Source organism: Triturus cristatus, chromosome 4_1, assembly GCF_964204655.1.
Source record: "Triturus cristatus chromosome 4_1, aTriCri1.1, whole genome shotgun sequence".
NCBI lineage: Eukaryota > Metazoa > Chordata > Amphibia > Caudata > Salamandridae > Triturus > Triturus cristatus.
In genome coordinates, this window is record NC_140585.1 from 642,878,031 (window position 1) to 642,904,733 (window position 26,703).

General features: G+C 45.0%; 1 protein-coding gene across 8 annotated transcripts in view; it reads left to right on the plus strand.

Annotated features, from left to right (window-relative positions):
* Positions 1-4,073: 4,073 nt before the first annotated feature.
* ATP2B1 (ATPase plasma membrane Ca2+ transporting 1) overlaps positions 4,074-26,703 on the plus strand; it is a 475,107-nt gene continuing 452,477 nt past the window's right edge. For 3 of the 8 annotated variants that reach the window (XM_085653026.1, XM_085653033.1, XM_085653034.1), the window contains exon 1: positions 4,201-4,436. The gene's annotated coding sequence lies outside the window, so the exon portion shown is untranslated. Of the gene's footprint in view, positions 4,165-4,200; positions 4,437-5,172; positions 6,574-26,703 lie in introns of those variants that run through there. The other 5 variants (XM_085653032.1, XM_085653028.1, XM_085653031.1 and 2 more) reach the window with 5 other exon arrangements.

Here is a 26,703-nt window from a genome sequence, read left to right on the forward strand (position 1 = left end):
GGGGAGCAGACACTTACACCTGAATAGGAGGGCCTGTTTCCCACTGATTACCACCTACTGATAGTCTGGAGCCACGGCTGGGAAGAAAGGGCCTGTGTGCTCTTCAGAAACCTTTCTTTGAAGTCATCCCCCACTTCAAAGTCACAACTGGGTATACATACTGGGTCTCTGACACTAATGGGCCTGTGACAAACTCTGTCAGGAAGTAGGACTGCTGTGCTGCTACAAGGACTGTCACTTTGCAGGACTGCTGCTCCGGAGAAACTGCTTTTCTGCTCTGATATGCTGCCTGTTGCCAGCTGCTTGCTATCCTATACCCTGCTGAGAAAAGGACAGGACACACCTCACTTGAACCCAGAGTGACTCCAAGGGCTTGCGGGCTTGCCCCCTATTCTAAAGTCTCAGGGACATTAAAGACTTCCTCCAAACCTGCCACAACACCTGGACTCAGCCATCTGCGAGTCCTGACTTGCGAGGTGGTGCCAATCCAGTCTTGTGCCCTTGGAAGTGCTTGTGTCTGTGCTGAACCAGCAGAATCCATGTGTTATGCTTGGCATCCTTGGCACGGTTTCCCCTGACATTTTGCCTCTACCTCCTGTATTTTTGATGCTGTGCTGGATTTCGTTTTTATGGTTAGATGTGTTGGGCAGTTTGCCACTGCTGATCAGTGTCCAAGTGCTCCCTGTAAAAATTGTTATTAAGATTGATATCCATGATTAGCCAGCAAGATGGCCGACAGGTGAGGAGCTCCGGCCGGAAGCTCCCGGCCAGGGACTGCCTTTTTGGCTAAATCCTCTCAAATCCACTCCCCTCCTTGACCCTTATACATACTCACCTGGGTTTCTGTGGATGGCGATCCCTCGATCTTCTTACTCACAAGATCGAATTTGAAACCGGCGTCTGCCAACTTTTGACGAACTTTGTACCCAGCGGGACTGGCCGCTGTGGCACCGTCCTCCCAGCCCTCCATCTGACCTCCGAGGTTCGGTCTATGGCGATGCCAATTTCTGAGCAGATGATGCCCGGTGCTCCTCCAATGCTTGGCGGGGTCTCCATTAATCGCGAATCCATTTCAACGCGGCAGATGCCCAGCTGGGCTGCCCTGGCGGCTGTTGAGGAGATGGGCTGGGGACTATGCCATCTGGCCGTCGCCTGCCTCCCGGGCTCGCGGTCGCCTGGACACAAAGAATTCACCACCAGCTCTCCTGAACTCCACTGCTGGGAGTGCTGACCTGCCAGGTGGGGCCTGTTCCAGCTTTGGACCTCTGGATGTTGTTCCTGCTGTTGAGAGCTGGAAGAAACATAAAGAAAGCAAAAAGAACAACTCCGACGCAGTCAGCACTGCCGCCAGTGATGCTGTGACCTGCACCGAGGCAAGGGGCACAGCTCGTGAAGTGCAAGACGCACCGCCCTGCCTGCACCGCAGCTCCGACGCCCTTAGATGCTTGCAGTTATCGGCCTTTCCAACGCCAGCACCGACGCCATCACACAGGTGCCTATATCCTGTTATCGCGGGCCAATGACCTACGAGGATGACTTCACAAACTCTTCAAGTTTGCATCACCTAACCGGAACCAATGCCTCACCGCTGATGCTGCTGTCTTCCCCTGTCCTGACTCAACACGCCACCTCCTCACGGACACGACGCCTTGCCTCCCCCTGGCAACCAGGGAGCCACCTCTACGATGCTGTGCATCATTCAGAGACTTCCTTTTCCAAGGTACTGTTGTTTGGGGTCCGTGTGACTCTGTGCCTGACACCAACACCTCACTGTCAGCGCCATACTTTGGATTTATGCCTGTTAAAGCACCGTGATAGCCCTAGGTGGAGCTATTTGTTTCTACAAGTGCTATTTCTGCAAGTAACTGTTTTTAAGTGCTATTTTGATCTATGTGTGTTGGATTCTTGTAGTTTTGGTCATGTTTGGGTTAGCTAAAGATACTTTATTTTTCTAAACTGGTGTGGTGTTTATTTGTGGTTTTTTCACTGTGTTACTGTGTATTCTGAGTACAAATACTCTACATATTGCCTTTGGGATAAGCCTGTCTGCTCGTGCCAAGCTACCAATGGGGTGCGCATGGGTTATCTAAAGTGTGTATCCCCTTTACCCTGACTAGAAGCAAGGGTCCCTACCTGGGAAAAGATACATACCTCTGCCAACTAGAGGCACCTCTTTCTAACACAAGGCATCGACGATTTTGCACTGATCGGTACTGTTTGTGTTCTAAAAGCTTGTGCTTTCATGCAATATGTGGAACGCTGGAGCTAAAACAAAACAACCCTTGAAGTCTATTCTTCAGCCATATTGCGGCAGTAATATCCCTGTAACTGTGCTTTTATAGACAAGTTGGGAGGGGTGGTGAGCAACAAAGTGCATGGGGAACAGGTGTTTGTGGCAGGGAAACAGCACACGTGAGCAAGAGCTAGAAAATACTTGCACTCTCATGAAATGCTAAAAAAAAGAAAAAGAGGTAGTTTAGTAAATGTAAGCAGTGGAAGTATACAGGTCAGCCAACCAAAAAGATCGCACAGGGGATATAGTCCATAGTAGTGGAAAACACAAGATGAGGAAAGCAGGCTATCAAATAAGAAGTAAAGCAAATGAGAGTGACAATAAAGCAAAACAATGGTAAGCAATGGGGACTGTGAGCAACTTTTAGTTCACAATAGCTTTACATAACTTAACATTTTTCTGAAAATTTGAAATTAGCAAGATAATGGTATCAGATGACCTTTTTCCTGACCCTGTCTTATACTTTATTCGGTGGTCTTGATCCTAGTATTCCAACACTTGTCGAGTTAGCAGAGTTGATGATTATACCCTCTTAAGAGAAGTGAAATTGTCATTATTTCAGCATTTTGAATTATATTGGACGATAGGGAGCAGCTTCAATGTTTCATATTAACATTAAGGGAAACTTTTTTATATGTTGCATATTTATATAGCGCGAACTCGACCCGAAGGTGTTGGAGCGCTTTACACGAGAACCGTATTTACATTACACATTCAGGCACGGGGAGATTAAGTGATTTGCCCAGAATTACAGGATGTGGACGCGACCCCGAGTCTCGAACCCTGGTTTCCAGCACCAAGTCGGCAGTCTCGCCGACGGACTACATCCCCTCCCCTTGGAAACGTGGAACCCACCATTCACGGGGCCCTTGTCCTATCCTCGTGCTACCACCCAGTTTCATTACTGTTTCTCTTTCCATTCTTCCGGTGAAGGATTCTACAAAGAGGGGCTCTAAACGCAAGTAAAATTGCCTAGGCAGTACATTTAATTGTTGTGGATTGCAAGTTATATTTAAATATGTCATTAACACTGAGAAAGAATGTTGTGGATTGCAAGTTATATTTAAATATGTCATTAACACTGAAAAAGAATGGACAGAAGAAATTATATTCTGAAACTTATCAAATTGATTTTTAGGATCGATGTTCTCAGCAATTGATCAGGATTTTATCTTGAACGATGTTTGCTTTGAGCATTTTGAAATGCTTGCTTTAATTTTTACAAAACAATACTTTAGAGACATACATTGGCAAAGCCAATAGCTCAGCGCTGGCTTTATAAAGGTGAAACATAGTGGTTTTAACAATTATTGTATAGTAGAATGTAAACGCCGAAGGCATCCAAAATGGAAACGTTTTTATCGATTTACACAACAAACGTTTAAGTTCACCTATATGGCATAACAAATATTGATTTTAAGAGTCTTCCCTGCCGCTGCAGTCGACTACAGCACTTTAAATATATTTAATTTACTAATGAGATTCTACCCTGTTTGGCCAGTACCACGGCGCCTGTCACAAGATCACTGCAAAACACTTGATTACAGCAGCTATTAGAACACTACTCTGACTTCACTGGTACCAGCAGCGGACAGGAAAGAGCACAGACAGACTTAGCTCGTCACTCATAAGGGGCGTGTCTTGCCGAGTCAACCGGGGGCGTTACCTAATTCATCAGACCCCGAGATGGTAGCCGGAGGCGTGGCTGGAAAGGACAGAGGTCAATGCGAGTAGCGTCCACTCTACCTTTACGCAAGTGGACAAGAGCTTAATACAGTCACACCACGGGCCTCTTAAGCAGCAGTTTCAAAGGCCGGCACAATGGCCACCCACACCCAATGGCGTGCAAATGGAGGAGGGTTCCCAGAAACGTACGTCACAACTGTTCTCCTCGGCCAATGGCTTGTGGGTGGAGGCGGGCCTATTAGCTGGGAGCGGCGCGCGCTCGGGCTCGTGCACATCGATGTGACCCTCTGCTAACATATCATCCAACAGAATGGAACGCGCCTGCGCCGTAAAAACGGTGCGAACCAACAAGAAGTGACCCTCTGTTCGTGCCCCCTGCAGCGGCTTGCTCCGTGCTTCGGCTTGTGGAGTGAAGGCTCGCGCTGAGTGTGTCCTCGCGCCGCGTCAGCAGGCTTCGGTAAGTGCCCAACGACTCGCACTTATCAGAAGTCGGAGCGTTTCAGCAAGGTTCCCCTCAAACAGCCAGGCTCCTCTTGCCCCCCCCCCCTTCCGCCCCCTCGTAGTCTGTCTCCAATGCAGGTGATGTCCACTGGTCTGCGCCTCGCGGTGGTACCTATCAGCTGTGTATTCCCAGTTCCCGAGCACGGGTGCCAGCGTCCTTCCAGCATGCTTGTTCTCTGGCAACGCTTTCGCAAAATGTGTGCAACAAATGACACACAGCAGGGCGAGGGTATAATACCTACATCCAGGAACATAAAAAATCACGTTTTATCACCAAATGGTCCCCTTAAGACCACCTCCAACCGCCCCCGTGGAATCCGCACCACCTTACGTTCCTTTGACTGATAAACATTCCACATAACATGGATCCATAAATTCATGCAAGCCTTCGCTCATGCACACTCGCTGCCTTCCATACCAATGCAGACCCACAGCGGGCACTACAGCTGTGCACGCTTCCAGTATCCGCAGCGCCCCTCACCGCTGTGTGCGCTGACAGGTGGGCAGCATTCACCCTGTCCCATTACTCGGCACCTCTTGATTAGATCTACCTGGTATCTGAAAACCTGTTAACATCTCGAGTGTGTGACAGGTTGCAAACAAGATCCTGTTTCAGCCCCAGCTACCTCGGCTCTCGGATGCGGCGATCACAAGTGGGGTGTGCGCTAAACATTGTTTCTGATGTGTATTTTACTCAGCCATTGCTGTGAAGGGAGGTAGCGTGTCTCCTCCCCGGGCATGCTTCAGCAGCGTCGCTAGGTCACTGGCAGCGGCAGCCTCGCACGGCTCTTTATCTGCTAATACATGCCTTGGGATTAGGGAGGGGGCTGAGAGTCTCTGATGACACGTTGGTGTCGCCGCTCCTCGCATGCCCGCCCCCACCCCCCTTGCGCTCGGGGGCTCTCTGCTTTCTGTGGGATTGGGGGGTGACCTTGGATTGGTGTCCCCTGTGCACTGGCTGCAGCGCTGCTGCTCCCGGGATGAGACGTGCGGTGGGTGAACAGCGCACGGGCGCCAGTGCGTGAAGGATGCGCTCGTGGGGTCTAAGCGCACGCCTGCCCTCCGTGCGTGCGGATCCATCTAAGTCTAAGGTAGGGAGTCCCGGATCAGCCCTCGAGTAGACACCTCCCAAGCACGCACAGGCGCAGAGATGGCATCGGCTCCCAGCGCACTCCTCCCTGCAGGATTAAGAGCCTGAGATTAGCCTACTCCGGTGAAGGAGCCCCGGAGCCGCCGCTTCCTCCGTCAGAGAAATAAATGTGCTTTGGGTGGAGGAGACCAGCCCTTTTCGTGCATCAGGCTGGGAGGTGAGACATCGGAGGCAATATTATGACTAAAAATAGGACCGCTCGCTGGCTGCTGGAGGTGCAGATATTTTACAGGCTTTATTTACCGCAGGGCGACATTACTGTACATTTCCACCTCCTCGCCCCCATTTTATCAAAAAGTAACCGAAATGAATAGGGTACTATGGGTTCATGCAGAGGGCACTGTAAAATAGCATCAGTGTGCTTTGGGCGCTGGGAGCTATTTAAGAGAGAATAAAAGATGAGCCAGTAGGAGATGGGCTGCTGGAGACGCGCATCTGCGTTGCTGCATCGTGTGCTTCCCCTCAGCGCCGCGTAATGTGACTGTCATGAGCTCCCTCATCCCCTCCCCACACACAGGCTTGCCGGATCTCTGAGCCCTTCAGGTGTTGCCGCATCCTTGATCTAGACACTCCCTTGCCCATTCCCGGCAGATGGATTGGTTGATCTCCTGCTGTTTGTCTAGTGATCTCTTTTTGTATTCAGAGGACGGCAGCCGCACGCCGAGCCACCCGAAGCCTTCCTCGGCTATTGATCCTCGCTGTTGTTTGTCTGCAAGGCAGTCAGGGTCGGTGCGGGCGCCGGGGGGCCTCTAGGCAGAACCCTCTTTTAAACTGGGAAGTGCGCCCCCGAACCTGTGCACTAGAGCAGGTCAGCAGTCCGGCCACAACCTTTGGATGCCAAGCGCGCGAGCCTCCGCGGCCCTGACGCTTCTGGGCCGAGCAAAGGGCGAGCAGTGTGCTTTGGAATGAGCGCGCGTAGGAGAGGCTGCTTCACGGAGCAAAGGTACGTTTTTTGTATTTTTTTTTCTTCTGAGGAATGTAAGCGAAAATTGAACGGGCCCCACCGTCCGCGGCTAGATTGCAGGCAATCCGATGTAATGGGGTTTGTCGCAAAGAAACGCAAGGCACGCACGCAAGGTTTTCATGCAAATTGTCCCGTCAGTGATGTACAGCACATCAAGTCTCACAACACCCCCACCTCAGTTTCTTGGCATTGCAGCCAGCTTGTGAGAAGCCCGTGTGGTGCAAACATTCAACTGAATATCAACGGCTTCCTTACATATGGAACCCAATGATCCATTCACTCTAGGTAGAGGAGAGGATAAAGGCACAGTAAATTTGCTGAGCAAATTTTAGGACGTGCGGATTGTACCATGGTGTTTAAAATTTTAACATAGCGTTTTTGACTTTTGACACGCCTTTTAATGACATCAGTGTTCGATTTTTCACTCCTTTTCTCCTGTATAGTTACTTTTGTGCAGATACTCTTCGTTCCCATTCGAATACTGTTACAGTTCACATACATGTTTACTGCTGGCCATAGAAACTATGGGAACAGTACATATTTATGTGTTGAAATGTTGCTGTACTTAAAGACTGTCTGTTTGGATTGATGTTTATATTTTCGTCCGAGTAGCATGCTCTTGCCATGTGAAAACAGTCCCATGGAAATCCTCTCTGGATGAAAATAGCTTGTAAACATCCCCCCTTGAAACCCTTAAAGCATGGTCAGGCTGTCACCTCTGTGTATGGGGTTTCCCCGTGGCTGCATTCCAATGTTCTTAGGCCCTTCAGCATGTCAGCTGCTCGCTCTAAACTTCAGCGCCTGCTCCGTAACACCCTGCAGATAGCTCCGTATGTTTACAGACTACACACTGTGCCTATATGCACTGTTATTATGTAGCACTTATATTATGTTTTGGGTAACGTTAAACGTTCTTGTTGCCTTGCAAGTAGACTGTGGTCTTTTTTTCCTCCGTTCTGTTTTGTCTGACTTTAATTCGTATGTAGTTTTTTCGTTTTTGTAAATGACTGTAATTTTCCTAGCTTAATGTAGCCTGGGTTTTCAATCTAGTCTGATCCTACCACAGATTAGGTCTAGAATTGTCCTTGGCACCCACCATGTCACACACACACAGTCACCAACACACACGGATTTCATACAATTGATGCTGATGTCCCATGTGCCGGCAGATGTGAACCTTGAAGTGCTACGTTTCCATGCTGCAAATAAAATACCAATATCTTCTCACAGAAGCTGCAAGTGACTTACATGTTTCCAAAGGGGGTTTCTGTAGCATTGATTTTATTGAAGGTAAATGCTAAACCGGATTTTAGGTAGGATGCCTGACAGCGTTTTTAAGAGCATCCTCTTTGATTCATTTTTTTTTTAAATTGTTTTTATTAGTTGCGCGCACGGAGGATTAATTGACTAATTCATAAATGTTAAATACCTTTGTTTCCTGGTACTTGTGGCAGAATGAATCCAAGTGCTGGTTTGGTTGAACCAGCGTTCACGGTAGATGGAGAGCTCTAACATGGACCCTCTGAGTGGTTTAAGTTACTGGCATCTCTTATGTACCCGCTAGGCCTTCTTCACCCTTTGGTGTCTCTGGCACGCCACCTCTGTAATTCCATCATGATAATCTGTCCCTTAGATCAGGTGAGCTGAAGTACAAATATGCAAATCCAGTCAACCCGTCACATGTGACTCTCACAGGACAATGGAGATGTAGTTGGTTTGTCCTTAAATATGTTTGTATTTCCAGACGTGTCAATGACAAGGTTTGTTAGTTTAGAGGTCTGTCTGCGCAGCCCACAGTCTTTCAAGTGGGTCGTGCTGTCTTAAACTGGTTACTGGCTGAACGGAAAGGACAGTATAAATCATTGATCAGGTGTGTGCAATGAAATTAAAATGAGTGCTTTTGCTGACTGGCAGCTTGATACCTCATCCTGACAACTGAAATGTCGAATCCTTTGTGGCACCTTCCCTTTGTTGCTGCAAGTTTCAAGTCATTGGGTGATATCCGATGTCTCGAAACACGGCTGCTATGTGGACATTGCATGCTACAGTAGAAAACCAAGTTGAAGAAAATATTTGTATGGCTTCTAGAACATTTTCTTTGGACCGACCGTACTCCAAGCAGAATAATGAAACATGTCACTTTGGTTCTTTATCTTCTAGTGTTGTCATTTCTCTTTGTTGCTAACGAAGTAGCAGTGTGTGTTTCCATGGTCTTTGAAACCCAACTCTCTTGTCGGTTTCCACAGCCATGGTATAATTTCAAGCACGTCATTATATAAAGTACCGATAAGATTAAGTGGTGGATGCTTCGCTGTCTTTTGGCTTATGTGATGGTGGTTCTGTATGGCTTTAAAAACTAGCAAAACAATGAATATTGGCAAGTTTTTTTGTTTCAATTATTGGTATACTGGTTGACGACTCGGTTTACACTGAATAACTGCCTTTCTTGGTCTACTTTTGGTAAGCGTGGAATTGGCATGCTCACCTGTGAGTACCCCAACACATGACATCCCATGAAAACTGCCTCTATAAGTTCCACTCGTATCAGGGGTTTTATTTTGCTTGTTTAGTAGAATCCTTTATCAAACCCAGGTGTTATTACAAATGCAATAAAATGGAGCAGTTTCTCATTTTTATTGCCTCCTGCTGTTGTGGTTTTTGTGTGGGACCACACTAACGGCTCTTAAGAACCAATCATTTTCTTAAGTGTCTTTCTTCTTTATAATAAAATTAAGCAAATTTGTGTTTTGGTCATAACCGTGATTTGAAACATCCATTGCGGCACTGATGCTCATGTTTATTAACGTGTAATGTAGCAGGCTGGTGCCAACGCATGGCCCTGCACAAATTTATGTATAGGCACCATGTTTACCGTAGTAATCTGGGTATCAAAGATGACCATTTGACGTTGCATTCACTCCCTTCTAATTGGGCTTATGAAACAGAGTGTAATTTATTAAGGACATTTTAATTCTCTTCAGTTATTCAAAGTCCAACTTAAATTACACTGTTCAAGTGGCATTTAAGGATTAGACAGCACTCGGCAATGGTGTACTTCTTGAGCTAATTTACACCATTTTTTTTGTAACTAAATTATATAGAGGTGTACAAAAAGTACTATGCAAGCACACATTCTGATATTCTCTTTAGCAGAATCTGTATCCAGTATCATTTATTTCCGTAAATGGGCTTATTTCCTTGGAAAGTCTACCAGTACCGCAGATTTTCTGTTCTACTATATTCAATCATAGTGACCAGAGTAACCCAGTGGGTGGGCTTTGTGGAGATCGGGAACATCCATAAAGCTGTACTGTGTGAATTCCACAAAATTTGCTAGTGCTTTTAACAACCAGTTTCCACGCTAAAAGTTAGTGCCATCTCAGAGCTGTGAAGGGTTTAAATTGGTTATGAACAACGCCTAAGTTCCCTTCTGTTTCATTGGAGCCATATGGGAAACCCTGCCCCATATTGAAACATATTTTTCATGTGCTGATATACGTATGCACAGTGCTTGCAATTTTGTACCCAAGAGACTTTCAACTGACGGCAAATCTGTCTTTTCGGGGTGTATGCCCGGAAATCAGGAGATGTGTCCTAAAGTCGAGAGCTGCCGACTTTGGCAATGGGAACTTGGTTTGAGTTCCTGCGTCAGCTCAAAATCATGTGATTGTGGGTAAATCACTTAATCTCCCCATACCTAAATACTTATTTTAAGTGACCATGTGTAACGTAGTCTGGAGCCCATGTAAAAAGCTTTTATGTATGTATGTATGTGGCATTTCTCTAGCACAAACCTAGCCAAAAATCAGGGGAGTGCTGTTCACTATCAAAGTCACGCTTGAGTGTGCTAAAAATAGGAGTGGAAGCGGAGCTTTGTGAGGTTAATGTATTGTGATATAGTCTTCTTTAAAAAGGTGAGTCTTAAACTCTATTTGGAGCAGTGTTTGGCCAGTCGTGATGGATACAATGATGTTTTTCCAGATCCTATGCATGAATGGAAGAGGCTGTTGGCTTGTTTTTATCTTTTTTAGACTTCTTACTCTGTAGGTGTCTTGGCTGCGGCTGGAGGTGTCTTGGCTGCGGCGAGTTCCACCAGAGATGGTGAGTTTGTCTGCAAGATACCCAGGGGTGTAAAAGATGCAACTGATTTTGAAGGTGTTGTGGGTTGGCAAAGGGAGGCAATGGAGTTCCATTAGTGTGGGAGTGACGTGATCATATTTATTCAGGCTCTGGATGAGTTGTGCTGCGGCATTTAGGTTGCCTCTATGCGGAGGTAGTGTGCAGTTTGGGAGCCCATAGAGTAGGGCATTACCGCCATCCAAATGCCAGAGTACAAGGGCTTGAACAAAAGTTTTAAACTTTCTTTCTGGAAGAAACAATTTGACATTCTCTAAAAGAGAGAGCTGGTACCAGGTTGTCTTTGTGTTTTTTTTTCCCCAATGTATTCCTTGAGGGAGAGGTAGGTGTCCTGACTGAATCCAAGTGCTTTGACATTCTGTGAGAGTTGGGGTTCGAAGTAGTCAAGATTTGTGTCAATAAGTCAGATTTGTTATGTTACTGCGATTTCTAGAGCACACATTCTCCAAACTGTCTCTTGGCCCTAAGTAACTGAGCCAGCACAGGTCAAATATTTATTGGTGGGCTTGCTTTAAGAGCCAGGTCTTCAGCAGCTGTCTGAGTGTAGCATAGTTAGTGGTGGTCAACCGTTCCAATGGCAGTACGTTCCAATCTCGGGGGGTCAGTGACTGAGAACCTAGTGCTATTTGCGAAAGGGGGACCCCAAATGCACAATAGAGAACCGGTTTATGCGGGGTAAGAGACAATCAACTTGAAAAGAAAACCGAAACCGGTTCAGGAGATATATATTCTTGGGCCTAATAAAAAGGTCCCTATTATAAAGCAAAACAAAACTGGAAGAAGGAAAACAGAAGAATATACATCAAACACCCAATGAGGATATCTTTTTAATTTATTTTTTTATATATTTTTTGATTCAGTGATTCATTTTAGTTAGTACTAAAAACATTCTTTATCTAATATATACATGTTTAGGAATTAAACATACATTTGGAGAACATCGGTGTATATATATTCAATCGTAAAAAACATAAAAACCAAAGTTCAAAGCCCCGTAAACAAACACTCAGATTCATACATTTACTCATTCAATCAAAATCACATTCATCAATACACATCACAAATGAACTGGATTATCCTTCGGTATTTAGGTGGATATGGTCGTTGGTGTATCTTCCAACGAAAGCCAGATGGTATTCAAAGAAGAAGGAGGTCGCCAAATCAAGCGCCAACGCGCGTTTCGGTATCGGACCCACTGAGGGATTCCACCTTCATCAGGGCGGACCAAGGATAATGGGGGGGGGGCAAGAACAAAACCCCTAGGTATTTAAGGAAATAAACACAAATAAACCACATATAACAAAATCAAGTTCCAACAACAATAAAAATTGTTAAACGCAATTTTCTTAAAAAAAAGAGGGCATTCATGTGATTTAATACACAAACAGATTCCAGTTACTAATAGATACAGATCAATCACAAAGTTATTTAGCATGGGTCCAGAGGTAGCTCAAACAGACATTCACCAAAAGAATATCAAAGTCGAGTAAAAAGATATAGTAAAAAACCCAGCACCAAGATATGGACAGAAGAGATTACAAACATAAAAAGAAACATCCAACAGATTTGTTGAAAAGATTTGGAAAAATAATAACAAGAAGCAAAGCGTCTATACCAAACTTCCAGATTAGGGGGTGTAAGAATGGAGATATCCACCCGTAAGTGATAAGGGGATCAACTCTAGCTGATACATGCTGGGCACAAAGTACTTGATAAAACGTAGGTGCCAATCAATCGCACCAATACTCAAGACGCCGTCAGAAGTCGGGGAGAAGCATCCAGTCTTCTCTTAAATTGAGGGATAGGTAAATAGTGTAGATAACTGGATCTCAGTTTTCTGGTGGGGGAATGTTTAATAATCAAAGATTTGACGAAGGCCGGACCATCCATATGCAAGGCCTTGAAGACAGTGCAGCATACTTTGAACATGGATCTCTGTATGACTGGAAGCCAGTGGAGAGATGTTTAGTCACCTGAGAGATTTGATAGTTTTTGGGCAGGTGATATATCAGCCGGGCAGCCTGTTTTTGACTCAGATGGAGCCTGCGCTTGAGATATTTAGAGAGGCACAGATAAAGGGAATTGGAATAGTCAATTCTTGACATGATTGTAGCCATTATGACTTGAACCAAGGCATCCGTGGTGAGAAATCGAAGTTGAAAGAAGCTGGCGCAGTGAAATCTTCCAATCTGCTGATGATGATGAAGCCAAGGCTTTTTACTGACTTTCTAGGTGGGGAGAGCCCATCTCACTAGGCCAGAAGGAAGCGTTCCAGAGCTTAGGCTTGTTTTTGGTGATTTCTGTCTCTGTTTTATCAGAGTTTAGCTTCAGATGATTGCTGTTCATCCGGGACTGGATGAACAGCATAGTTTCTTGAAACTGCAATCTTGACGTGGGGCTATCATTGATTGTAAATAGCAGTTGCATGTAATCGGCATAATTAAATAAATTTACTCTCCTGTTTTAGAGAGAGTGTTAACCAGGGGGCCGGCGGGCGGGAGAAGGAGAGGGCGAAAAAAAAAATAGGGGCAATCTAACTGATTAGGATCTGTCTCTTAAGGAATAAGACAATCCAGTTTAAGGCTGTGTCCCGTAAGTCTGCAGCCTTGACACTGTCAGCCAGTAGGGTGTGTTTGGCCGTTCCAAAGGTCACCGACAGGTCAAGAAGTACTAGGGCTTGAGTATTGCCACTATCCACTCCCTTTCGCATGCTATCTACTACCGAAAGGATCACCGCTTCTGTGGAGTGTGCAGGCCGGAATCCTGCTTGGCAGGGGTCAAGGAAGTCTGTGGCCTCAATTAATGAACAAAGATGGCGGGCTGCTTGTGCCTCAAGTAATTTTGCTAGATAGGGGAGTGGGGAAAACTGGTCGATAGTTTTTCATGTCGAGGGGATCTATCCCTGCTTTCTTTTGTAGTGGCCCTATGACTGCCCTTTTGACTGTCTCTTATTTGTTGTTCTTGCCACATCGTTCTGCTTTGGTTGGGTATTAGCTTGGCCTTTGGGCCAAGTTCATGCTATATATTTGTTTTTTTACAAAAGTAGATTTCCATGCATAGTCATGAATGGATTTATATATTTCCAGACTTACATAATCTATGAAAATCACATGAGGAAATGTAGGTGTCAGATGTGTGTGTCAATGTTCTATTTAGTGTTCATGCCCATGTAGCAATGTAATTAAGTTAACCCACATTCCACCCTGCCTTGCATGTAGTGTTGACTAAACATTTCAGCAACAGATGTCGTACTGTTCATATATATTGACGATGGCATATTCAGACATAAGGCTGGGCTAACAACATGTTACACACCCATGTAGAACTTAAATGGGGAGTAATCATTTCCAAAGTGTATATATAAAACATGCAGTAACTTGCTGTATGCTTCCACCTCTAATTATCTGCTGATAAAGCCAGCTAGGATGAAATGTACTGTTGCTGCCAATTTTGAAGATGGATTTACAGCAAAAATGCACTGTCTGATTTACAGGACATAGTAATTATGAAAGTAGCATAGATGTCAAAGGATCTGTCTACCCATTTTATAATCCTCACAAAGCTCTGTGAATTGTAGAATGTATTTAGTTTTATAGAGCATTGGATATATTTTAGTGCAATTACCTATGTTTGAGGACTTGTACCCCTTTCCAAATTGCCAATACAATTTCTAAACAACCATTGCAGCATGCAGTAGGTTTAATGTTTGTACATTATGTGCTGTCCGTGCTTGCTCAGCTGAGCAAGTACAAGCAAAAGCTTCTGAAGTGTGTATGCTGTAGAATAAACATTTGCATTCTTTTCCAATGGTCACATTAAAATAGTATTGCTTTGAAGCAAATGTAACAGCTAGGTCAGGTAATTGACAACAGTGATGGATACTTGTGATGAAACTTTGTAACTGACAGTTTAGATTCTACCAGGGATGATTTTTCTTAGTGATAGCAACTAAAGGGTGCTGTCCACCAACCATGAATCTCTAGTAGAAATTTTGGTTTCAGAATCCAGCCCTAAATAACCATCAATAATCATACCACCTTTTTTAGTACCATGACCAGGCACCTACAATACATTTATCTCAAGTGAAACTCTTGAAGAAACAAGTCATCAGTTTGTTTTGTATGATCACAAAAGGTTTAGCAGTTTAAGAATGGCTTTAGAGTGCCTTCAGCACTGTTGTAGACATATCAGTGCAAGCGTGAGCCCGTTTTATACCAAAAAGAAAAACAATCCTCTAGGTTGGATGGATCGTTAGACTATATAAACCAAGATTTAGGTTCGGTTCATCTGTATTTTAATATGATCTGTTTTTGCATTAAACATAAGCTATCTTGCTGGTAAGATCTATTCGTATTCATGGATACCAAGTGGTGAACTGTAGCCGATTAGTTAATGAGTTGAAGTATTTGGAGCGACTTTAGGCAGTATAAGCTATCTCGCCTATTAAATAAAGAGTTTCTACTGAGTGACATAACTAAAATCAATTTTACTTTAGTTGGAATAATCTTATTGTATCATACTTCTTGCTTTTATACCAACAAAGGTGATGGTGCATCTCCCAGCAGTGGTGGGAATACTGGAAGGGAGTTTGAGGCACTGCAGATGGATTATTGAGACAAGGAGGGACCAGGCTGTCGTGGTAAAAAGTACTCGAATAACCCACCATGATACCACTACATAACTGCTGCCACCACTTCCGTGCTATGTTACTGGCTAGTCGTCTCACATCAGTGGTGAATACATTATTTGGCTGTTATGTTAACAAAGCATTGCATAGTGCCACATGCTATCCACGAGGCCCCTATGACTTTGAGTGTCAGGCTATCTCGACTTCTCATCTTGTAGCTTTCTTGTCTGTCCTAGGAGGGCTTCTGTCCCAGATAATGGATTGAGGCTGTCCTGGTGTCGGCGTTGGGGTGAGCTGCAAATGGTCTAGAATAGGACCACAGTGCCAGGCTGTTGTGTTGAGAACTTTAACCCCACATTTAACATGGTCAACAAGAAAATTCTGACCAGCTGATGAAAGCTGGTTGAATTGTCAGGAGTTTCTTTGCAGTGTTTTTCTGTTTTCTTAGCGTTTACCAATTCACTGGCATTGCCGTCCAATCACACTTTTATTTTTCTGATTTCTTGCATGTTCTTTCTTTAGTGCATGTTTGTCAGGGCTTTTATTCTTTTAATGTCTGACTGAGTGCTCTGGGAGCACTGATCAGGATGAGTTTTGTTCTATGTGGATGGTATCCCATTGATCATCTGAGTTTGACCACCTTTCCGCTGTTGTTGCCAGTCTCTGTTGCGATTGTCATGCAGCAGTGTAAGTGCCTTTACTTTTATACGTGAACATTCATTTATTTTTGGGGTTCCCACCCCTTAGTTGGTTCTGTATGTGCCACTCTTCAGTGAATGAGGTGCCTGTTCAGATCCACGGTGAAAAATCTTGGTCATCTTGGGCAGGGATCTATCACTTGATGGCCAGGTAAAGACATACCTGCCATCTGCTTCCATCAGTTAAGGCTATTATGATAAATCTTGCTGTTTGTTACCACCATCTTTCTGCAAGGATGGCCATGTCTTGATCAAAAGAAAATCCTCTTTTGTTTATTTAGCAATCCCTTGTATGAATGCTATGGCTTTGGACAGCACTACATAGTGTTTTTTTACTGGCGATCCCATGCACCTCTCAAATCCCTTCAGTCAGGCTTACTGTTGCTTCTTGGTGTGCACAACTTTACATAAGTGCACTGGGTGTTTCGTCTTCCGGTTAGTGGACTGACTGTGAAACTCTTCCTCCAGACTTCCATGACAATAGCTTATATATAGCCTTTGCAACTCTTTGAGCATGTGTTTTTTCTGCTGATCTTATTCTCTGCCCTCAATGTATTTGGGATTGGCTCTATTTAGCCCCATAAATCCCAGTGCTGAACAAGTGATTTAGAAGTCTGTTAATTACTTAAGTGCTTGCTGACAGAGGGAGTCCTTATTATACGAGCTGAACTTCTTCTATCGATGCAGTTTTAATCCTTTTTGTTTTCACCCAAGAAGACCAAGCTCAAATGTCTTGTATACAGCCACACAAATATTAGTGAAGTCTATGGGGGAGGTAATGCCTTAACAAGTTCTATTTATGAATACTCATTAAGCTACTACAGCTTATATTGCAGATATTTGGAAGCTAACAAAGTCGATGGGTCATGTTTGCAGGATCTGACTGGAATTCTCACAGGCCACAACATGGTAGTTGTTTTATATGAGGATAGTCTAAACTAGAAGAATACAAGGCCTGTTATTAATTTGTTACTGTATAGTTCCGTGCATGGCACCTGCAGATCTTAAGACTTGTGCGTCTGGCATAGATATACATTACGTTCTGTTATGTCAAGGGCACTCTGTATCCTCCTACGGTATCACTGATATTCTGTATAACCTTATTTTTCTTTTGATAATTATATTTGTCTTATGGGGTGCTTCAGTGGGTAAACTGAATTTTGTCTCTCCTGCCCCGTTTGGTCCAGGAGTTGATAAACAAATGAGCATGCCTGTTCCCATGGTAAAACAAACATTGGAATAATATGTGACTCAGATGAACTAATTTGTAAATTAAATTCTGAACGCTCTAATGATGAGACAAGATGATGGAATTCCACCACTGCATCATCAAGGTAAGTAAGTAATTGCCTATGAATGCTTACCGTAGAGGGGGATACTCTGGAGTGGATGTTTTTACAGGGTGATCTGTCTTTGACGTTTTAGTTTACATATAAAGGCAACTATTGGTATTTTTAGATGTTAAACTTTGTGTTAAAATGACATTCTACTCTAAACTACTAAGAACGGTGGCGTGGCCCAGATGGTGGTGTAGTAGGATGCCTTTCCTTGTCTCTCCTACCCGCCGCTGTCCTGATGACATAGCACAGGCTTGCCAAGTACAAGCTAATGGCATACCCACCCGGCCCCCGTCTGGACACCATAGAGACGGACGGGCCAGTAAGCAACCCCCGGTTACGTTGTGCAAGGCCCAGAGCGACTGTCCTAACTGAGCCTACGGTGGAGCTTGTTGAGACCAACCTACCCTAGAGCCTGGGAGATTAGAGAACCTGCCGGAGCTGCCGCCCAGCAGCGCACAGACCGGCAGGCGATGGGCGGCTGGGGCTGAGACTGGCAGTCCTTGCAGGCTGATGGAGGACTGCACTTTGTACGAGGGGGGTAAGGCAGCGATGGCGGCCGGCGAAGCAACAGGAGACTGTCTGGAGAGCAGGGCTTGCACTGTGGCCTGGGCTTGCACTGTGGCCTGGGCTTGCACTGTTGCCTGGGCTTGCACTACGGCCTGGGCTGGACTGGCCTTGTTGCGGGACTGACTACCAATGCCGGTGCACACAGCCCCCTCCCTCACTACAGTCTCTGCAGGCCCTGGAGGAACCCGGGAGGCAGAACAATGGGCACATCCACCGAGTGGGAACAAGATACAGACCGGGTCGGGGGCCGCAATAAAACCGAGAATCCCTGCGGCCTTTGGAGAGACATCCATTGGCTTTACAGGGCCAGAACGGGCGAGCCCAGCCGGGACTGAAGAGGCAGCTCCCTGGTCCCCAGCGACCCTAACCCCAAGAAGGACGATGCCTAAGAGGCCCAGGCCTTTCAGCAGTGCTATGTATAACCGAGAGGGTGGGTGGGAGGGAGGACGGGGATCCCTGTCCACATACCTGACCCTTCATGGTCAACCCTATGGACTTGCTAGACCGTTCGACTGAAAGTAAGATACTGTTCAAGTTTACTAGTTGTTCTCTTTTCTCTTTTCTTTTACTTAGTGTTGGGACTCACGCAGCTGATACAGTGAGACACATGTAGAACTCTCCTTAGGTCCGTCACTGCAATTGATGGACCTCACAGACCTGGCACGCAGCTACACCCCATAGTCTACACCAACCTGACTGGTCCTGATGTCCACTACCCCACTTAAAGTCCTCACCCTTAATGTGAGGGGGCTTAAGTCCGGTAAAACGCAATGCAGTATTATCCTATTTGGAGAATTCAGGGGCGGACATCTGTCTTCTTCAGGAGACTCCCCTTTCTCTCCAGGGATTGCCATTGCCTTAGGTCACGTTTTTCCACACCTGTTTTTCTCCTCTGCTTCTACGAAAAAACGCTGGGGTGGCTGGTCTCGTGCCGTGCTCCTTCAGGGGGAAAGTAGGTCAGAAGGAAAACGTCTTGCATACCACTTCACACTGGGAGGTCAGTCCCTGACCGTGTGCTCTATCTACGCTCCTCGCGATGGGCAGGAAGCATTCCTAAACATGGCATTAGCTGAGGCGATGTCCACCACTGAGAGGAGGTTGTTGTTGGGAAGGGATATCAACCTGGTGTTCGATAATGAGCTGCACGGAGAAGCAGGGGTGCTGTCGGAGGGAAGACCAGAATGGCTGGGAGACCTTGGGCTCAGGGACGTATGGAGGGCCTTCCACCCCCCAAACACGTGAATATTCCTTCCTTTCTAACTCCCACAAGTCATACACTAGGCTGGATTACATGTTGAGCACGATAGACGTACATACACTTGTCACAAATACTAAAATTCTCACAGCGACGCTCTCAGATCACACTGCTGTGAAACTGTTGCTGTCCTTCACCCCGCTGCAGCGCCCCATCCACCAGTGGAGATTACGTGATACTATGCTGCAACGCCCTGAGGTTGTGGCGCCAATCCATAAAGCCATTACTGAATACCTTACACACAATGATACCCCTGATATCCCTATTGCGACACTGTGGGAGGCACTCAAATCCGTAATAAGGGGGAATTTATTCTGATCTCGGCGGCTGATGACTCTGCCCAAAGCCAGAAATGGGAAAACCTCACCAAACAGGTCAAAGAGCTTGAGCGCATACACCAACATACAGGGCCCGAGGGTTTGGTGTCAACTGTCCGCCCTTCGCTCTCAAATGGCAGGCATCAATTTAGATCGGGCAGAATACATCACCCTCCACTTGTGCCATTCCTTTTATGCTGGCAGAGACAGATGAGGCCTACTCCTAGAGCAGAAACTGCGTGCTCCATGACAGGTCATGGGAGTGTCCTTGATACGCACGCCAAAGGGGTTGCTGGTGACAGAGGATAAAGCCATAGTGGATACCTTCTGGGAGTTCTTCACATGCCTCACCTATGGTCAGTGTCAAGACCCCGCAAATAGAGCTCGTTATCTTCAATCTGCGCGCACGACCCCCCCTCCTACTGGAACAAGCCGAATTACTAGATAAAGAGGTCCACATAGAAGAAGTTATGACCGCTATTTCCTGTCTAAAACCAGCAAAGTCCCCAGACAGATACTAGTCTGCCTTTTTATAAAACATTCTGGCCCATCCTAGCGCTCATACTAACGCAGCTATTCAACTCCTATGCTGACCCAGGGGGGATCCCAGCCTCAATGCTTACTGCCTTGGTTACTGTCATTCTTAAACTGGGCAAAGATAAGTCGCAGTGTAGCTCATACAAGCCCATCTCACTTTTAAACTTGGACCTGAAACTGTTTACGGGCATTCTCGCCATTAGGTTTAACTCGTATATGCCTGCCATTATCGAGCCAGACCAAGCGAGCTTCATACCCCAGAAACAAACGAACGATCACGCCAAGCGCATTCTACATGTCGTAGAGAAAACCTTTCATGCTTCAGGTGAACTCCTGTCTTAGCTCTTAGCAATTTATGCTGAGAAGACTTTCAACATAGTCCAGTGGACTTTTCTAGAACAGGTCCTGGAACATATCAGACTAGGTGAGAAACTCCAAACGCGGATCCTAAATTGCTATCATCGGACCACTGCAACAGTCCGGACTAATGGCTACACCTCTGCCCAATTTCCAAAAGGCAGGAACCTGCCATGTTTCAGGGGTCCCCTCTGTCACGCCTGTTATTCACTCTTTACATGTAGCCCTTAGCTCGAAGGGTCCGAGTTGACAGCGCGATTACTAAAGCGACCTTTGGAGGGGAACGTCACACCATCAGTCTCTACACTGACGACGTGCTGGCAACATTGGACAGGCCAACTATGGCATTACCGTTTTTCTGAGGGAGGTTAAGGCCTTTGGAGTGGCATTGGGCTTCTGGGTAAAGGGGAGAAATCCCAGGCGTTTAATCTCGCCCTGTACCTTCTTATGGTGGGTCAACTGATAGAGCAATATCCCAGCCAATGGGCAACGGAGGTGATCCCCTATCTCTGAATTAAACTAGTACCTAAAACACAATCAACCGCCTCCATCAACTACCAGTAACTACATAGACAAGTCCATAGTGATTTAGCCCGCTGGAAACCCCATCTGATCTCCCGGTTGGGGAGGGTGGCCACCATCAAAGTGTCGATGCTTCCGAAAATACTGTACCTTTTTGAAACCCTCCCACTCTCACCACCAAGGGGCTTGATCTCCAGACTGAGCTGCTTCAATTCATTTGGCAGTGGAAGAAACCTTGCATGAGGAGGGAACTGGGCTTTTCTCTCCCTAGAGATGGAGGCTTGGGTATCCCGGACCTTCAATTACACTACTGAACGGCTCAATTGCGCTACTTAGTAGAGTGTAATCGGGCTGAGTCTGAGAAACACTGGCTATTTCAAGATAGAGCAGTGGCAGGCACGTCCCTCTGGAAGGAGTTTGTCCTAAAGAAATTGCACAGACCGCAGAACCTATATTCCCCCCCAGGTTACATGAGCAATGATGAGGGCATGGCATTGTACCAAAGTCTGGTGTGGACTGACATCCTTTCCCTCACCCATGACCCCTCTTTTGAAATAACCTGGACTTTGCTCCAGGTGTAGGACCTGGAACATTCACAAAATGCTGACAGTCTGAATGCCGCTCTATGGGCCACATGTTCAATGAAGAGGGAGTAATCCCCTTCACCCAAGTGTCCGCGGATTATGGACTCCCCGAGACTGAACACCTCTGGTATATGCAAATTGGACACTGAATATTACACCCCCACAGCAGATGTCTTAACCAATTGTGAAATGGTTGATCACCAAAACATCCGCCAAAAAGTTAATCTCTGAGATTTATGTATTCCTGAACCAGCATAACCAATATATGCGCAACAACAGTCCGGTTAGATGGGAACGAGACTTTGGAAGACCACTGGGGCGAAAAGAGTGGGAAGAGATCTATCATAGAGCCAAGCACACAGCTGCTAATGTGGCACTTACCAAAGTGGTCACATACAGGTATTACACCCCGGTGCAATTGCATAAGGTCAATCCGGCACTATTCGAATACTGCTGGCGGGGATTTCAGTTCACATCCTGTGGGACTGGTCACAAGTGCTTGGCGATATAGATTTATACCTCCAAACACAACTGCCACGATTCCCTACCTACACAATCTTCAGTTTGCCCAATCCCTTAACGTATACCCTAAAGGGTAGACGAGGAAGCAGACCGGTCTAGCGATGGGGGCAGACAGGCAGAATATTCTCTCGCGCTAGGGCACTTCACAGATTCCCACCCACACCGTATGGCTCCACAGGTTATGGCACATTCTAGGCATGGAAAAGATTTTGCTTACACTCGCTAACCAGGGTGCCTCCTTTAGGGCATTGTGGCATCCATATCTATCCTTGCTCTCTCAAGATTTCTCGGAATTAATTACCCGAAATACCTTCGCCTTCTACGTCTACCGAAGACGGACACACAGCCATAGTAGAGTTGTTGTAGTAATTGATGCTTGTTAATTGAATAGCAGTGAGCTGGGGTAGGGAAGGGGAGGTGGGGCGGGGGGGTAATTTGGTTGCCAAACGGTTACCCGTATGGACATGTTTGCTTTGAGCGGTCTCACGAGCTCATGTGAGGTCGGCATTGCTGATATCGGCACGGTTTCCTTTTTTCCCCTCCCTTTCTGAAACCTAAACAAAAAATAAAATTTAACCATGAACTACTAAGTAAAGGTATCCGTGATTTTGGTGCCACACACAGTGGGTGCCACCATTAAGAAATGGCTACTAGTACATATGGAAAAGTGTGTATGTATATATATATATATATATATATATATATATATATATTCACTGAAAAAACCATAGGTTTCACACACGTTATAGTTAGGAATTAGCATTTAAAAAACCTTGCAAATTCACTGAAAAAACCATAGGTTTCACACATGTTATAGTTAGCGGAAATTTTACTGATAAAAAACCAGTGAAATTCCCCCGTTATAGTTAGCGCAGGCAACTATAACTCACGCGACCGCAATCCTCTGCTGATGCTAATACTGTATTTAGACACTTATTTGCCCATGTCTTCTTCCATACATTTTTAGCTATACATATATTACAAATTTTTTTTTTTCATAAAGATACATATGTCATCAGCAGAAGATTGCAGTCGCGTGAGTTATAGTTGCCTGCGCTAACTATAACGGGGGAATTTCACTGGTTTTTTATCAGTAAAATTTCCGCTAACTATAACATGTGTGAAACCTATGGTTTTTTCAGTGAATTTGCAAGGTTTTTTAAATGCTAATTCCTAACTATAACGTGTGTGAAACCTATGGTTTTTTCAGTGAATTAGTACGGTTTTTTAAATGCTAAGTTTTTTTCCCTTATAATAAGCCCTGTACATTTGGTGGCCTTCGGCCACCAAAAGCACAGGGGGTGGGGTAAGTGTGGATAGTGTTTTTTTTTATTTTTATTTTTTTACCGTACGCTTACGGTAAGCGTACGGTAAGCGTACCCCGCGAAATTGCCGAAAAAAAAATAAAACCGTTTTTGCACTTGGGGGATGTTTGGGGACTCCCTCAACATGACTATGTGGGAGGGAGTTGTCAAAACAGCCCCTTTACATGTTTTTGGGCTTGATATTTTAAAAATCACTCTCAGTGCGAGAGACAAAATGGCGGCCGCCGCTTCCTGGTTTCGGCCGATTCGAATGTTTACTAAGATCTAAGAGCCAATCAGAATCGCGCTCGCGCACGCCACCGTACGCTTACCGTAAGCGTACGGTAAGCGTACCGTAAGCTGGCTCAGATATATATATTGATTTAAAGGCTATTTTCTCAGAATCTACTGAACAGATTTACACCAAACCTACAAAAGGCACTTCCTTGACCTAGGGACTACCTCTCTGCCAAATTTTGAGTAATTCTGTTCAGCCGTTCGGGCTGTAGCTCGTTCTAAAGGTCCTATGGAAAAATGCATGGGAAAAACGCGTTTTGGGACCCCCCTTTTATCTCAGCCCCCGCTTGACGGATCCCCCCCGAGACTTTCAGGGTAGGAGCGGAGCGGAGCGCCCCACCTATTTTGAAAAATTTGCGAGGATTCGTCGACCGGCGCCAAAGTTATTCAAAATAGAATGTTGAGGTTTTCCTATGGAAACGTGGTCCTAACTATAACTACCTACTGGCTATCGCCAGTAGGTAATATATATATATATATATATATTCACTGAAAAAACCATAGGTTTCACACATGTTATAGTTAGCGGAAATTTTACTGATAAAAAACCAGTGAAATTCCCCCGTTATAGTTAGTGTAGGCAACTATAACTCACGCGACCGCAATCCTCTGCTGATGCTAATACTGTATTTAGACACTTATTTGCCCATGTCTTCTTCCATACATTTTTAGCTATACATATATTTCAAATATTTTTTTTTCATAAAGACACATATGTCATCAGCAGAAGATTGCGGTCGCGTGAGTTATAGTTGCCTACACTAACTATAACGGGGGAATTTCACTGGTTTTTTATCAGTAAAATTTCCGCTAACTATAACATGTGTGAAACCTATGGTTTTTTCAGTGAATTTGCAAGGTTTTTTAAATGCTAATTCCTAACTATAACGTGTGTGAAACCTATGGTTTTTTCAGTGAATTTGTACGTTTTTTTAAATGCTAAGTTACTTTACGCCATTCGTGGCGTGCGCGCCCACTTAACGCAGTTCGTTCCGTGCGCGCACATTAAGCACGCGGTGCGCTTCGCGCACCGCGCGCCCACTTTACGCAGTTAGTGCCGTGCACGCACGGTGGGCACGCGGTGCGCTACGCGCACCGCGTGCCCACGTTACGCTAGATGGGCCATGTACGCACGATGCGCTTCGCGCACCGTGCGCACATGGAGGACATATGATGCACTTCGTTTTGAAAGGTAATATTTTAATTTTTCGTAATTTTTATAAGTGGGGTGGAGAGAGTGTTGTTAATTTTTTCTTTTATTATTTTTGTTTAAAATATTGTGGTTTTTCACTGCCCCCTAATAAGCACAGGGGGTGGGGTGAGTGTGGATAGTGTTTTTTTAGTTTAATTTTTTTACCGTACGCGTACGGTAAGCGTCATCGGCGAAATTAGCGAAAAAATAAAAATTGCATTTTTGGCCTTGGGGGGTCTTTGGGGACTCCCTCAACATGGCTATGTGTGTGGGAGCTGTCTAAACAGCCCCTTTACATGTTTATTGGTTTTATTTAACAACCTAGCTCTCAGTGCGAGAGAGAAAATGGCGGCCGCCGCTTTCTGGTTTCGGCTGTTTGGAATGTTTACTAAGATCTAAGAGCCAATCAGAATCGCGCTCGCACACGCCACCGTACGCGTACGGTAAGCTTACGGTAAGCGTACCGTAAGCTGGCTCAGATATATATATTGATTTAAAGGCTATTTTCTCAATCTACTGAACAGATTTACCCCAAACCTACAAAAGGCACTTCCTTGACCTGAGGACTACCTCTCTGCCAAATTTCTAGTAATTCTGTTCAGCTGTTCGGGCTGTAGCCCTGTCTAAAGGTCCTATGGAAAAATGCATGGGAAAAACGCGTTTTGGGACCCCCCTTTTATCTCAGCCCCCGCTTGACGAATCCCCCCGAGACTTTCAGGGTAGGAGCAGAGCGTAGCGCCCCACCTATTTCGAGAAATTCGCGAGGATTCGTCGACCGGCGCCAAAGTTATTCAAAATAGAATGTTGCGGATTTCCTATGGAAAAGGGGTCCTAACTATAACTACCTACTGGTGACCGCCAGTAGGTTATATATATATATATATATTTCACTGAAAAAAACATAGGTTCCAGGCACGTTATAGTTCGGAATTAACATTTAATAAAACCTTAGAAATTCACTGAAAAAACCATAGGTTTCAGGGGCGTTATAGTCAGCTGGACTTTTCACTCGTACAAAACCATTGAAATTCCCCTGTTATAGTTAGTTCAGCTAACTATAACTCGCGCGCCCGCAATGCACTGCTGATGACGTCACATATTACATCACTCATGACATGGTCAATGACATCACTGATGACATCATCCAGTGAATGTGTGTTTTTTCTGAAAATTACATATGTTTTATATATGTATATCTCAAGGTCGATGGAAGAATAAATGGGTATGTGTCTAAATGGATGATTTGTTTTTGAAAAATTGATTGTATTACTGACTGATTAAGTGTATCATAGTGAATACATGGCTTAGTGAGTAATGTTTAAATATGTAAATATCTGTATCAGCCTCTCACTTTGTGTATAAGTGGCTGCATGGGTTGGTGAGTAGCTACAGGAGTGTCTATATAGGTTATTAGTTGGTTTTTTGAGTATCCGTATGAGTGTCCGAGTGTGTATGGTTCGGTGGGGGGTATTACGTAGTGCATAGGTGCATGAATGAGTGACTCACTGTTTGTATGTGTTGAAGACAGCATGTGTGCAGGACTATATGGATGGATGAGTGTGTGCATGGGTGTGTTAGTGAGTGAATGACTGTCTCAATAGTGTCTTAATGAGTAACTACATATGTTTTAAACTAGTATATGTGACTATTGGTGTATTAAGTGAGTATATGTGAGAGTGAGAGATTGAAAGAGTTCCTGTATGAATAAGTATGTGTTTCTATAAGTGATTGTTTAGAAGACTAAGTATGTGTAAGGTTCTGTAGAAGTAAGTGTGGTGGTGTGTGTGTATAACTGTATATGCAAGTAAATGGATGTTTGATTCTTTATTAGCATGAGTGACTGTGTGTGAGTA